Source organism: Hydra viridissima, unplaced genomic scaffold (assembly GCF_058129835.1).
Source record: "Hydra viridissima isolate aposymbiotic clone 2 unplaced genomic scaffold, HvirCarnegie_v1 scaffold_13, whole genome shotgun sequence".
NCBI lineage: Eukaryota > Metazoa > Cnidaria > Hydrozoa > Anthoathecata > Hydridae > Hydra > Hydra viridissima.
The window spans coordinates 5,129,044-5,144,530 of NW_028324312.1; the positions used below are offsets into that span (position 1 = coordinate 5,129,044).

The 15,487-nt window shown below is 31.7% G+C and overlaps 1 long non-coding RNA gene and 2 pseudogenes across 5 annotated transcripts; 1 reads left to right on the forward strand and 2 right to left on the reverse strand.

Annotated features, from left to right (window-relative positions):
* Positions 1-1,607: 1,607 nt before the first annotated feature.
* Positions 1,608-3,365, reverse strand: LOC149880144 (uncharacterized; annotated as a pseudogene). The gene is made up of 3 exons (XR_016446372.1): positions 3,243-3,365; positions 2,331-3,072; positions 1,608-2,001 (listed from the first exon to the last, which is right to left on the reverse strand). The product of XR_016446372.1 is annotated as an uncharacterized LOC149880144 (transcript).
* A 3,040-nt stretch (positions 3,366-6,405) lies between these two features.
* LOC149880145 (uncharacterized) lies at positions 6,406-9,124 on the reverse strand (annotated as a pseudogene). The gene is made up of 9 exons (XR_016446118.1): positions 9,037-9,124; positions 8,723-8,798; positions 8,502-8,523; positions 8,367-8,404; positions 8,235-8,277; positions 7,772-7,871; positions 7,450-7,639; positions 7,193-7,332; positions 6,406-6,845 (listed from the first exon to the last, which is right to left on the reverse strand). The product of XR_016446118.1 is annotated as an uncharacterized LOC149880145 (transcript).
* Positions 9,125-10,486: 1,362 nt separating this feature from the next.
* LOC149880146 (uncharacterized) lies at positions 10,487-13,547 on the forward strand. 3 transcript variants are annotated; one of them, XR_016446324.1, is made up of 5 exons: positions 10,487-10,687; positions 12,738-12,831; positions 12,936-12,970; positions 13,168-13,248; positions 13,329-13,471. It is a non-coding gene; the product is annotated as an uncharacterized LOC149880146 (long non-coding RNA). The 3 variants fall into 3 exon arrangements; XR_016446325.1 differs by lacking the exon at positions 10,487-10,687 and adding an exon at positions 11,523-11,689; XR_016446326.1 differs by lacking the exon at positions 10,487-10,687 and having other exon boundaries at positions 12,313-12,835; positions 13,329-13,547.
* Positions 13,548-15,487: the final 1,940 nt, after the last annotated feature.

A 15,487-nucleotide genomic window follows, 5' to 3' on the forward strand; every position in this document is an offset into this window, starting at 1 on the left:
TTTTACTCTGTTGCCAACTTGCTTAATCCCTTGTACAAGGGAAGAGCTCTGAAAAAACTGGGTGGATTTGATGAAGCCTATGAGGCACTGATTACTCAATCCAATGCTTATCAGGAATGGATTGCTGCAACAACATTATTTAATGAACGGTTACATGCTGAAATCCAAGGTCATGTTTCGGAAGATGATCCTTTCTATAATGTTGGAATGGAAGAAGCTCCTGCACTTGTGACTTCCTATTCTGGTCCGGCTCCACCTCCAAAGTCGGACATTGTCACTGAATGGGAAATATTTCAAAAACTCCCAGGGGTTGTTGGTGTGGACGTGCTGGAATTTTGGAGAGCAAATAAATACAAATTTCCTCTCCTTGCTCAAGCTGCTAAAAAATGGCTATGTGTACCTGCTTCCTCAGCATCTTCAGAAAGAGCTTTTAGTACCGGTGGTGGAATTGTCTCTTATAAAAGAACAAAATTGCAGCCTGAACAAGTTGAAAAATTGTTGTACATTCAGCAAAACTACCCTAAGGTCCAGATCAAAAGATGGCTTCTAACCAGTCGGGATGAAAAAGAAGAATTGTTTGAAGAGGCTTCTACCAATAACTCTCAGAATTCAGCTGCTTCAAGTCAGGGACTTCCTACTTCAACTCTTACATCAGCAGTTGAAATGGATGACTAACTTAAATTGGTTCGTTGCCTTAGTGGCGTCATTGGTTTATTTTACTGCTTAAAGTTTATAAAATTTGCCATATAGTGATTTAGTGATTTCAATAAACCTTGACTTTGAGATTAAATTTTAATCTTTTTCTTATATTAAGTCACAGGCACAAACCTTAACGTGTTAAACATGTCACGTCAACAATTTATCAAGTAAAAAATTATTTTTTGTTTTTAGCTGTTTTTTGCTTCAACTTAAGTCTTGAATAAATTAAAAAATCAAAATTACAAATAAAGTTTTGTTTATTTCTTTTTTTTACATTAAATAGTGCACTTGTCAGCAACTTTATGACAGTATTTAGGTTTTTAAAAAAATTATTTTTTTAGTCGGAAAAAATAATATCGTAATGAATCGATAAGTATCGTTATCGTTTGAGTTACGATATGAGTTACGATATTTAGGTAATTGACCGATAAATATCGTAATGAATCGATAAATATCGAAACTTTATCGTGCAAACTTTTTGGGTACGATATTATCGTAATATAAAAAAACTTACGATACGCACATTCCGATACCTTATCGTATCGTATCATAATACGATATGTTTCGATACGCAGACCCTTAATTTTTTCATTCGATTGCGGCGACCAACAGTTAAAATTCCTTAAAGTGAAAATATCCTTTCTACAAACGCCTGTGATGCTGGGGCGGACAGTAAATCTTCAGCCAAAATTGCAATCTTGCTATACTTGCTTTTGTTTTGTTTCCAAAAGAGCAGGCCGTTACTTGGCAGCGCTTCATCATCACTTATGTCTACCAAATATCTTGACAGCTGACTTGCAACAGTGAGGTTGTCTTGGTTATAAATTTTTCTTTCTTTTGTAAAGATTTTTTTTGACAAGGACTTAAAGCGCTTTATGGCAGCAAATTCACATTCAGATCCATTTGACTCAGCAGCAGCTTGTAATTCTTGTTCTACTCCACAAACTTTTATTATATACATCTTTTCTGTATGGAGCAAGGTGCCCATTTCCGGTGTGAGGATAAAGACAGCAACGGTTGGATCTAACAAACATGCAGCAGACGGAAGAGGATTAAACGTATCTGAGTCCGGCTGCAGAATTGATTGAAACCGTTGACGTAGATCTCCAAGAAGATTCGCTGTCAAAGACTTGTTGGTAGGATATTCTTGTAAATGGCATTCCAAATTGAGTATAGATGGTAGAACCTGTGAAAGAGACTGGGCATCGGTCTGAAGTATATCTGTTTGTACTGCAAAGGGTTCCAAAAGTGAAGAAATGTTTTGAAGACGAACCCATTTACTTGCTTTGAATGTGTCGATTCCTAAATTTAAGTAAACCGTCTGAAATTAAAGTTTACTAATAACAATTGTAATAACTAATAATTATTATTGATATACGTCTCTTTTTTCCATACTGCTGTAATGTGATTTAAAAGGCAGGGTAAAGTATTTCCGTGTTATTAGTAAACCTAATTTAAAGACTATATACCCTGTCTTGTTTTTTAATGATAATGACTAATGAACTTTTTACAATTTATTACCATTTTCGTTTTTTTAGTTTGAATAAGGTAAGACGCAATTTTGTAGACTTAATAAAATTCCGAAAATAATTTATACACACTAATAACATTAATAATAAAATAATATGTACCAATTTCGGTAAGAACTTCATTCACCGATGTCTTTATTTTAAACAGCCGGTCAATCATCTGATATGTACAGTTCCATCTTGAGGTGCAGTCAGTTATCACAGACTTCCCACACTTGTCAATAAGTTTCTCAATTGCCACACTTGATTTCCTAATTCTTGATACAACTTGTTTCTAAGATGGTTGCACTATAATGTTCATAAACTGGTTTTATGAGAAGCTGGAGTGTGTGAGCCATACAGGGCATTCGACGATATGGAATATGATCTGGGAGAAATAAATCAGTTTGTTCTGACTGAGACTGGATCTCTTCCTCATCAGTTTCATGTTCAGACTCGTCAGATTCAAACTCATAAGATTCAGATTCGTCAGATTTCTTAGCTGCATGCACTTCCTGTAAGAGCCTGATGGCTTTAATCATATTAGACCCGTTGTCTGAAACAATCAACATAACTTGATTTTCTCTAATACCCCACTGGTCAAGACATTTCTTTAAACATTCGGCAAGCATCTCACCCTTGTGGGGATGTTGGAGTTCCATTAAATTTAGGAAAGCATGTCGTGCTTTATCAATGGTGGTGTCATAGAAACAAGCAGATATTCCAAGGAACGATGCTGTGAGACGCTTCTTCGTCCAACCATCAAGACAAATTGTTACTTTGCGTGTACGATTCATCAAGTCTTTCAGTTGTGCAGATTGTAGAAGAAAACGCTCGTTTATCCGCTTGTTCAGTGTTGCAGACCCTGCAATATAAAATTTAAATCAGTTAAAATTTAATGCACATCAGTTTGTGTTTTTAGTTACTATAGCATTACATTAATGATACTATAATTACAGGCAAACATTTAAAAATTGTTTAGCATTGAATGAATTTAAAACAATAATTTAAAAATTTAGTTGTGTTAATTATAACCTGGCAATTTAAATTTTGGGTCAAGCGTTTTTATCATCTTTCAAAACGACGGCTGATCTAGCAATACCATTGGATAGCTGGTATTAACAATCATTTCAATCACGCTATCCTGACGCACTTGATATTCACTTGATTCCGTTGGCCACGCGGTGATTCAGTGTTCAAAGCACTCTCTTACTGTCTGAGTTTTTGTCTTTCCACTATTTCGGGAAGATATAGAATTGCTGTCATCAATTTTACGTTTCAAAAATATTTTTTCTGCATTTCGTTTTTTCTTTTCTTCCGTGTAACATTTGTCTTTATGTATTCTCTGAATGTGCGCCACCAAGTTACTGGAATTTTTTCGGCAAGAGATGCGCCACATACGCTCTCATTATTTATGTCCTGTACTAGACACGTGGATTTGTCATTTTTTTCATCGTAAACGAAGAATTTCCATACAGGACTGTCACGCTTCCTACCAGCCAACAACCTTGATAAACTCATTATTCTGTTATTAATTTGCAACTCTTAAGAATCTTTAGATGTTTATTTTATTTTACAACAAAAGATTGAACGCATTGAATTTATACTTAACGTAATGACAAGTACGTTTTGTGGTCCATTGATACATTCTATAATCATTCCAAATATCATCGTTATGGTCAAACATGTGCGCCAATTTTAAAGCAAGTATGCAAAATTTGTAAATTAGTTGTCAAAAAAAACTAATTTGTGTATCGAAATTTCTTTTAATATTCAATAATTTTCGTTCGGTAATAATTCCTAATTCTATTCCTATTTTCGTTTTTTGATGCTTATATTCAATTCTATTTCAGTTTTCGTTCTTCAGATATATCCTAATTTTAAATTTTTCTTCACATTAACGAAATCAATTATTTTTACTTCTAATTTTACTTCACGTTAATGAAAATATCACTGCATGAAGCAAGTGCCTCAATCTGAATGTATATAAGCTGGCATACCAAATAAAGTGAAAAGTTGAGTTAAACATTTAATTACAGTTGAAGTAGATATATCATGACAAGGAAATACAAAGGAAAATCTTGAATACTAATCAACAACTGTTAAAAAATATTTATTGCTAGATGAAGACGGAATAGGTCTTTTAAAATCCATACTTAGTCGCTCAAAAGGTTGAGTAGCTTTTATTAAACTGTGGTTAGAATTGCTTACATAGTATTTAGATTTTGTTTCAGTAAAAATTTGACAAGAAGAAATGGTTTTTTTTACATCATCAATTGAAAAAGGCAGATTTTTAGATTTTATAAAATGATACATTCTGGTGATTCAAGGGTGGCAAAGAGATTCATGTAGTTCTTTAAGAGAGGGTTGGTTTATAGTCATAGAGCAACAAGATCTAGAGAGGGCATCAGCAACAAAAATGTTACGTCTAGGGCGATAAACTATATCATAGCTGTATGAAGAAAGTTCTATCTTCCATCTCAAAATCTTGTCATTCTTAATCTTTCCACTCTTATTATTGTCAAACATGAAAGAGACAAAGCGCTGGTCGGTGACTAGAGTAAAATGCCGACCAACAAGATAGTGTTTCCATTTTCGGAGTGATTCAACAATAGCATAAGTTTCCTTCTCAACAGAAGAATGTTTTCTTTCAGTAGGTGAAAGTTTGCGAGAAAAGAATGCAACTGGTCTTTCAGCCTGATTGAGGGGAGCAGCTATGGCAAAATCGGAGGCATCTGTTTCCACCTCAAATGGTATACTTTCATCAATAGCTTGTAGAGCTGATTGAGAGATTAATTCTTTTATTTCATGGAAACATTTAATAGCTTCAGTTGACAGTGGAAAGGTAGACTCTAGAGATAAAGGATGAATCTTGTGATAAAAATGTTTGATGTATTGAGAGTAGTATGAGAACATACCAAGGACTCGACGGAGAGAAGCACTATCAGTGGGAGCAGACATATCAATTAATTGCTATAAGCGATCTGGATCAGGAGAAAAAGAGCCATTTTTTACAATAAAACCTAGGAAGGTTATACTCGAAGTAGACAGTATAGACTTTTCTTCATTGAAAGTAAACATTGCTTTCTTAGAAGCTTCAAGAAGTTTTTCTAAATTGGAATCATGTTTATTTTTATATGTACCACATACTAGCAAGTTATCTAGATAAACAAAGGTGTCTTCTAATTTGTTTTTTTGAATAAACTTATCCATGATTCTTTGAAATTGTGCAACAGCATTAGTGAGGCCAAAAGGAATTCTCTTAAATTGAAAAAGATGTCCATTGGACTCAAAGGCAGTATAATATTTGTCACTTTCTAGGAGAGGTATTTGGTGATAAGCACTTTTTAAGTCGAATGTGCTAAATAATGTATATTTTGCAACAGAATTAACTAATTCATTGATGAGGTAAAGGATAAGCATCAAGTAGTGTAAAGCGATTTATTGTTTGTGAGTAATCAATGACCATGCGTTTTTTATGTCTCTCATTCCTGGTAACAACTATTTGTGATCGGTAAGGAGAGTTACTGGGTTCATTTATATCTAGTTCCAAAAGTTTTTTAGTTATATATATATATATATATTAGTCATTTTAAAAATAAATTATAACTATATTATATTTCATTTACCCAGCAAGCACACAACGTTAAAATAACGTTGATCAACGTCGATCAACGTCGATCAACGTTATTTCAATGTTGTTTCAACGTTGTGTGCTTGCTGGGTACCTTCTTATTTAACTTCCATCTTCTCCTCTGTCTCCAGTTCTTACAACAACCAGTACCGATTCTCCATAAAAAACTTCTCCCTCTTCCTATTAGATTTGGTCCAGCGTCGATTGATCCTATTCAGCCAAACCTTGGGAACCTCTTGCCCAGGTCTGATATCCTCCAGCATCAAGGTATTTAACTGGATACCCTTGGTAAGCAATCCGTAATATAATTGTTCTCTATACAAAACACTAGAGAAAAGTGAAGATGTACATAAAACTTAACGAATTTTTGTCCCAACCCGCCTTAAAAAAACTTCAGGGTCCCTTAAGGGCAAACCCTTAAGGGACCCTTATGAAAATGTCCGCGCCAAATTTCAGGGTCCCTTAAGGGCTAGCCCTAAAGCGGCCAAAAAAAAAACCACGCTTTACTACTCATCCTGTATGAGTAGTAAAGCGTGGTTGTTTTTTTAAACTAGTAATATTCAATAGTTTAACACAGTTTATTTAATAATATTTATATAAATCATCATTACATATCTTTATTTATAAAAGTGTTTTCTAAGTCTTTTGCTTTTTTTTGTCGAGGATCTTTGTTTTCACTGTCGTCTTCGTTTTCACTGTCGTCTTCGTTTTCACTGTCGTCTTCGTTTTCACTGTCGTCTTCGTTTTCACTGTCGTCTTCGTTTTCACTGTCGTCTTCGTTTTCACTGTCGTCTTCGTTTTCACTGTCGTCTTCGTTTTCACTGTCGTCATTATTTCCTTCATAGTCGTCGTCTTTACTCTCTTCCTCAATCGAAACTTCAAGTGTCTTTTTCTTACAGCGCTGCAGACGACCACCAGAGCGATCCTGGCGTTATTAAAAAATCGTGCTACTTTCAGTTCTATCTTTTTAGACGTGGTGCCAGGGAAAATGTGAACAGTTAAAACTATAAACATTTAAATAAATACTTATAAAAAAAAGAGAAAAAATATGTAAATAAATAGTCATTTAAAACTATAATTATATAACCAATTACTATAGTTATGCCTAAATATATGGATTCACATGTATTAGAGATTCACATGTATTAGAGATTCACATGTATTAGAGATTGTATTGTTTGATATAGCCGCATTGACAATATATATTATATCTGCATATAAAAAGATTAATAGTTTTACTTAATTTTACTGTTAAGTCAAACACCACAAGTCAATCTGTTGACTCACAGTTAAACAGATTCATATTTGTACAATTGTTCACAGTAGATGTAGATTACACTGATTTTCTTACGCTGATTTTCCAGGCTATCAAAAACTTCAGCTTCCCATGTGTTCCAAGCCTATTGATATTTTGCTGTAAATCATGCGCCAGCAATTTGTTTGAAATTGTTCATAGACAGTCAACCCTCCTTCACTCTTCATCAATGCTAACTAAAAAAGATCAGTTAACAACTTAAATATATTACACCATCATTCACACTATGTTCCCTTGTCAAGAGCAACACATCATGGCTATACTTACATAATTAGAAATTGATAAAAACTTACCATATTATTTGGGTGCTTTTCAATCTCAGAATATTGCTGCAGAGAAGTAAAGATAGGAAATTATGTATGACACACATTCTGATCAACAAGATCACTAGCAACACATGCCTCCAATCTTCCCTGTCTTTGCTCAAGATTGGTCAACTTATATTCAGTTCACGAAGAATGAACATATTCATAAGAAACTGTCCTGTTATGATAACCACAATAAACAATATTCTACATATTTATACTTAAAATATTATACTACTGCCATTCATTTCATATGCCAAAACATTTTATAGAATAATTTCTTACCCCTAGTAATACAAAACATTCAAACCTTGTGCACTAAATGGTTCAACTTTAAGTCAGCTGCAAACCCCAAGCATACTACCATGTATACGCAGTAAACTTGAATCAGAAGAATCATGGAGACTTAACTAAAGTCACAAAAAATATTATTTTCAATAGTTTATATAACTTTAACAATTTATAATTACCCTTTGAAAAATAAAGTCTAAAGCAGTTTTGTACCATTATAAAACTAATACTTAACTGACATAAAAATATATTTCTAATTTAATTTAAAAAAATGGATATGTACACCAATACATATTTTACATGTATTACTTGGGCCATATGTACTCCTACATGTGGACCTTGAGATTCATATCAAATCTCATTATTATTTATATCCTAGGGTTTTAGAGCATGGTGGCCTTATATACCAGGATATAAATAGTATTACTATAAATGCAGTAAAGATTAAGAGAAAACCTATACATGAACAATAAATAGTTTACTGCATACAACTGACTGTGTATCTGACCATGGAATGCTTGAAACCTATATGAAATCATTAAAAAATTAAAAAACACAATCAAATTTTTGTGTACCTAAAATATATAACTAGATCCCAATTTTCAAAAACTTACAATTGGCTGGGCAATACAGGTAGTTGAAAACTGAAAACCTTTAAAAAAAAAAAAGCGTAGCAACAAAACACTTTCATATAAGAACAAATAAATCATCTCATCACGATAAACAGCAGAAAAGTAACTTTTACTTACATCAGATAAATTAAGAGATGTACTTAATCAGGCTAGAACTAAATAAAAATCATATTATTAAATGATATTTACTTTAACAATGACATTTAGCAACTGATAACATACATTTATGCATGATTAAAATCACATTAAAGAAATTTGATAATGTTAATAACTTACATGTGGGAATGGAGATTGAGACATTCAAATTTTGTTTTCACTCAAACTCAAACAGAAATAACAGCTTTATATGAAGAGATAAAAAATGACACTTGGATTCTTCTTTACTTTCATGACTTTCTCTTAATGAAACTTTACCTGAAAAAAACAATTTTTTTAAAAATAGGCCTTTTAGCACTATAAGGTACAGCGGTGTATGAGTTTGTTCAATTAGTTTGACTAATTACTCTTAGTAAAAAAACTGACAGCAATCTTTTTTGTAGCATGCGTTTGGTGAGTGTTAGTCTCAAAAATTAATAATTTAGATTAAACAAAGGAAATCCTAATTTACATTCATTGCTTTTGTGCTCCATTTATACATATAATCCAGTCGCACCATCAAAAATAGTAGGCACACTTCTATCAAAGTTATCTTCACCAATTTTAATATTCTCCTCCTCTACAACAGGCTCACCCTGCGTCATATAATTGGAAGATTCTCCTAAAATAAATATATTTGACCAAAAATATTTTAAAAAAAAGTTACAAAAGCTTAGATAAAAAAAGGCAGTCAAGATACTTGTCTGACAGTCTATAAATAGGATGAGATAAAAGCAACAATGTACTATAATTACTTTATAACATTACTTTGATATTTTTAAATTATCAAGATTATTAGAAAAACTCTTAAAAAAAACTCTTCTCTACTTAAGTTTTGCATTCAACTTATACTTATAAAAATCCGTAAGAATATCTTAATTACTATCATAAAAAAAGTCACTCAAACTATATTTACAATTTTTTAAGGAAACAACGTCAATATAGGCTTTACGGAATTTCTTTCTGAATAGTTCAAAATTGTTCTGTTAAATCGTTTTTTTCCGAGTTTTAAAATTCCAGAAAATTAGAGCCAATTTCGGGCTAGCCCGAGTTTAGCCCTAAGCCACCCCTTATTAGGTTCTGCCCTAAACACACCCTAATTTTAAAAAATCATCAAAAGTATACTAATTTTGTGCTGAAAAGAAATGTAAGCTAATATTTTTTAGTTTTGATAAAAAATTGTTTGAGAAAATTCGCCCTTAGAATACCCTGAACCACGAAGGGACCCTTAAGGGGCCCTTAAGTCATTATAAGGCGGGAAGTTTAGCGCATTTTCCTGTAAAACATTAAATACTTATTAGGGCCTATGAAGTGATTATTTTCTACATAATCAAGCAAAAAACATTTTACCCATTTAAAGTACAATTTTCTAAGAGAAAAAGGCATTTTAGAACGAAATGTTACTTAGATGGACTACATTAAAACTAGGTTGCCTGCAAGGTGCAAATTAAAATACATTTTTACAGCATATCTAAACAAATTCTACTCAAGCACTCTTTAGATATGGATACTAAGATGAATGTGTACACAATAATCTTTCCTAATTCCTAAAAAGCACTCCTAAATCAAGCCAAACAGATTATAAACTCTTGATGACTTTAGACACTCTTGCTGTTGAAGTCAACCATGCATGTTTTGAGCCACTTTGCATACTCTTTGAGCTACTTTGCATACTCATAAAGATATCAAAGGCGAATATAAAGTAGTGAGATGGGAGTGAGGAACATTTTGTATCAATTCCAAATGTTCAAAATGCTTTTTTTGTAATGAAAAATATGTTTTACTTTTATGATATAAATCAATTATTACATGTAATCCAGGTTCCTTCAGTTGCGGTGTTGTGATAATGGAAAAAAAAAGTTAATCTTTGTATTTAATCATGTCAGAGAATATATCCCAGCAAACATGCTTTCAGCGGAGCGTGATGCGTAAAGCCGCCGCCGGTATGCCGCTGCTGGCCCACTGTGATGCCTAATGCGGATTGCCGCTGCTGGCTAACCGATGATGGACCGTTATCTCGTTTTGTGTTGGCTTACCGCCTTTGGCTGAAAAACGGCAAAACGCTTCTTTGTGGATACGTTTTTAAATCGGCATGCCAGCTTCGGTAAACACATGGCGATACATTATAGTTTTGCCAACACAAATCCAGAGTTGGCTTTTGGATAGCGGTAAGCTGTCGTTATAACACCAAAAGCAGGCATTTCGATTAAAATGCCTGCTTTTGGTGAGACTTAGATTGATCGATGTTTAAATTGTGACTGTTTTATAAAAAATTAACTGATTATAACTTATTAGTGTTTAAATATATGCTCAAAATTGTTATTACATTTATTCTTTAACAATAGTTTACTTGATATTTATAACTCTGATAAAATTATATACTAAGTAAAACAGTAAGTATTAAATAAATAAGATGTAAAAAAAAATCAAATTAGTTTTTAGTCTTAAAATATAAATTATATATATAAATTTATATTGAATCTATATCTATACTTTATATTATAAAATATAGCTATAATTATTGCTTATAAATATTAAAAGTTATATGATTTTAACATTCTTATAATCTTATAGCTATACTTATAGCTATACTTATAGCAATACTTTATAATATTAAGTTTAGATATTGATGTAAAGTATGTATATAGATTCAATATATATTTATAAGACTCAAAATTAAAAAGACTAATTTATGTATATACACACACACACACACACACACACACACACACACACACACACACACACACACACACACACACACACACACATACACATACACACACAGTTAATCACAAAAGTTTTCGTACACCTTACAATTTAGAGAAAACACTTAATAAAAACCATTTTAAATGCAAAAAAATAGTTTTATATCAAAGTAACAAGAATATATTGTACAAGAAATAAAAAATAATTAACTAAATAAAAATATTTAACTAAATAAAAATATTTATTTGTAAAACTGAAAAAGTTTAATTTTTGAATTTATAATGTCACAAGTTTTCCTACACTAAATAAAACTTGTAAAAAAAAACAAGAATATGAAAAATTAAAAAATCTTTAGTATTTTGTTGAGCATCCATTGGCATTTACACAAGCTTTTAATCTTCTGTTCATCAGTGACACTAATTTTTTGGTATAAGAAGACGGAATTTTATTCCATTCTTCTAGTAAGATATTTTTTAGCATATTAACATATGTTATTCTGTTTCCTGCTTGTCTATCTAAATAATCCCACATATTCTCTATTTGGTTAAAGTCTGGTGATTGGGGAGGAGAATGCAGTTGTTTTGGAATATTGTAGAGCAAGCATGATTTTACAACATAAGCAGTGTGTTTTGGATCTCGATCCTGTTGAAATATCCAATTATTTCCTAACCTTAATTTAGCAGCATCTGGTTTCAAATTATTTTTTATAATATCCAAATATACCCAGCGATTTATATTACATGTATTTTTTAATATATACCAGCTTTAGTAAATAAAACAATTTATGTAAATTTATATAAGTTTCAATAATGAGCTTTTGGACAAAATGGCCAAGAAAAAACTGATGCCTACATCAAGTTTTCCAATGCCATTAAATAAAGAGGCATTTTTAGTTCAGAAGATGAATAACATTTTTATATAAAATAAACATCTTTATTTACAAATTTGTTATCTTTATTTACAAATTTATTATCTTTATTTACAAAGTTGTTATCTTTATTTACCAATTTGTTATCTTTATTTTACAATATTTAATATATTTTTAAATATTTTATATTTTAAACTTACTCGAGTAAAGTATTTGTGCAATAAATATTACTGTTTCCATGTTTTTCATTTTCATTCCCTTTTACTGTAACCTCTTGTATATGAGATTGTTAATGAGAATTTAAATTGATCGTGATATTAAATGTTACCAGTGAATAAAGTAAGATAGATTTTATTATTTTAATGTTATTTGTTTCAATGTTGTTTTTGAAAGAAATCCAAAATATAATTTCTGGAGTCTGTCTACTGTTTGAAAAAATTATATACTTATTTACTAAACCATTTTATTTCATTCAACTATTTGGCTTTCTTTATATTTTTTCAAGGTATTTTCATAATATATTATATTGTGCTATGTTTTTGTTTGCATGGTGAAAACTATGTTCAATGTGCGAAGTATATTTTAGTTCATCAAATTATATTTTTATTGATGTGTTCTGTCTTTGATTCATTCTTTTTCAGATCTGCACTTGTGTCTTAGGCCTATGGTTTGCAAAAGGTTCACCATTGCCCTTAAGTTGCTGTGGGTTTCACAGTTTGATTTCCAACCTGGCATGTAAGTATATCATTTTTAAATACTATTTTATTTGTTAACTTAAAATTAAAAGTAAAGATATTTTTTTTTAATGAAATAACAATTTTTTTTTTATTGTTCATTAGCCCCTCAAGCGTATTGATAGGAATTGCTATACCAGGTAGAGTATTTAAGGTTACTTATATGAAGTTTTATTTTTAAAAAAAGGCACGCATTATGACTTTATTTTTATATAGTTTTATAAGATGTTTCCTTAGTTAAGATAATGCAGCAATATAATTAAGCAATGTTTTTGTTGTTTTTATGTTTTAAATTATGCTTAAATAATAAAATTAAATTTATATTTATTCAATGTAGATAAACTTAGTATCTGGAGTTATTTGTCAATAACTGATGATCAGACTATTTTAAACAAAAACGTTTTTAAGGACTGAGAAGGTAAGTTTATTATCTTTGTTGTAATAGCTCTAAACTTAACTGTTTCAATAATTTCATTATATATCATTGTCTGCTTTCAGGTAAATGTTAGAAGTCTGCAGACTGCAACGTAAATCGATTTTCAACGCAATATGGCTTTCCGAGCATATTTAGTTTTCGATTGAAATGAGAATAAACTAAACATAAAGATGTGTTTAAAATTAACTATTTATTTTATATTTTAAAAGTTCGCTAAACGCAAGTTAAGCAATAATCTATAGATACTAATATTTTATATATTCTGTTTTAAATAAAAAAAAATTATTGTGACTTTAATATTCATATTGTAATTGTAAATTGCAATCTTAAGATGATTTTTATTATAACTTCTGATTATTCATTTTTTTTGTTCACCGAGCTTAAGCGTTGCCACGTATGACCTATTGATTTACAGTTGGGGTAGTGTTTTTTGGTGCAAGGAGAATTTTAGTATGATAAATTCGTATTTAATGGCTATATACCTATGCACAAAGTCAAGGTATTTGAAGTGCCTTCCAGGCATCGGCATGATTTGCCATTCTTTTATGAGTAAAAATTGCGCTGAAAGATATACACAATTTTGCTAACGATAAGTGCGTTCTATTCAAAAAAAAACACAAAAATAATATGTATATCAATGCATTCAAATCTTAGTGAAAACTTATTATAGGTCCTATGCTATTCCGCTATCGCTTTATCATCGGTTTGCCGCTGACGGAACGTTGTTCAAAAGTTGTCGATTAGCCGCCATCGGTCCGCTGCCGAACCGCCTGCAGCTTTCCGCTAACGGACCGATGTAAATACGATGTGCAAGCCTACGCGGCAACGCAGCGGGCGGCCGACGTCGGCACGGCATAAGTGCTGACAGTGGTCCGTTGTCGGTCCGCCTGCTTAATGTTTGCTGGGTAGTTGCTTCTTATACAAGTTACCAATAAGTTTTCCATGAGTTTCAACCACTTCAACCACTGCCTCATCCTAATATTACCTAGACATTTTAAATATAAAATCTAATAGAATTTTTCAATATATTTTGTAAATACCTTTGCTTTACCTTTGTAAGGATCTAAAGAAAATCCGAGCATAACTTGATTCTTCGCTCAGTAGCATCGTTGGTGACCTTGACAGTTTTAATGAAAGGTTTCATCTGCAAGTAGTTTTCATCTTCCTCCCGTTCTGAAGGAGGAATTTTAAGCCATTTGCTATTGTTGTTCAAATTATGAAAGAGCAACCAAGATCGTTTCCCAATATACATAACAAAAGCTCTGAGTTCATTTGAATGGATGGAAGAGTAGGTTTTCCAGAATTGATAGCAAGTGGCTTTCCCATACTTTTCAATTTTAACACAATTTTAGTTTTTTCATTTGCAGAAAGGTTATTAGAAAAGAGACTGAAGACCGACACCTCCTCAGTTAGATACCAAGAGTGCCTGTTAAGAACTTCTTGAGCTTTATGAGTTGCGACAGAGAAGCCTGAGACCTGTTTCAGAGCTCCTAGATCTTTGTGTAACTGAATATTATTAACTGGTGCAATCTTTATACTAACTTAGGATAAGGTATATAAATTTAGTTAGTGTAAAGATTGTCTTACTCCGATAAGTTTTTATCTCTTTAAATGCAATATATGCCAAGCTACTCGTTAAAATACATTGTTTTAAACTGGCCCCCGATTAAAAGCTCTAATTGTCCATTTACAAAGTCTGTTAGTATAACGATTTCCTCGGTTTTAACTTTCCAAGATATTGCGAAGAGTTGCTACTCGATTAAAACCTTTCAACTTATTTTTGTAAAATATTTTAAATGACGTAAGAATGTAAACTTGTCACATCAAAAACTTTTTAACTCATGAAGAGTGATATAGAAATTTGTACTTTATTTGTTAAAAACCGAAAAACCAAACGCCGATGCTTAGCAAAAGTAATCAGGCGGACAAGAATCTATCCGCTCCCATTGGTAATAAGACAACGATCGACAAAACCCGTTTTTACTGACGGTTCATCGATACCGAGAACTACCGAGAATTTTTTCATTAACTCCTTTATTGTTAATCTAACTTAATAAAAACGAAGTTCAAATATGCTTCAAAATTATGTTGATCAATTCAGTTTTTAATCGCTTTGTTATTAAATTTAAAACCTTAAACTACCAAGCTCGATATTCATTTTAGACAGTTTAAATGTTTTCCCAGTTTAGTCACGACTATCAACTTGGAAAAAATTCATTAG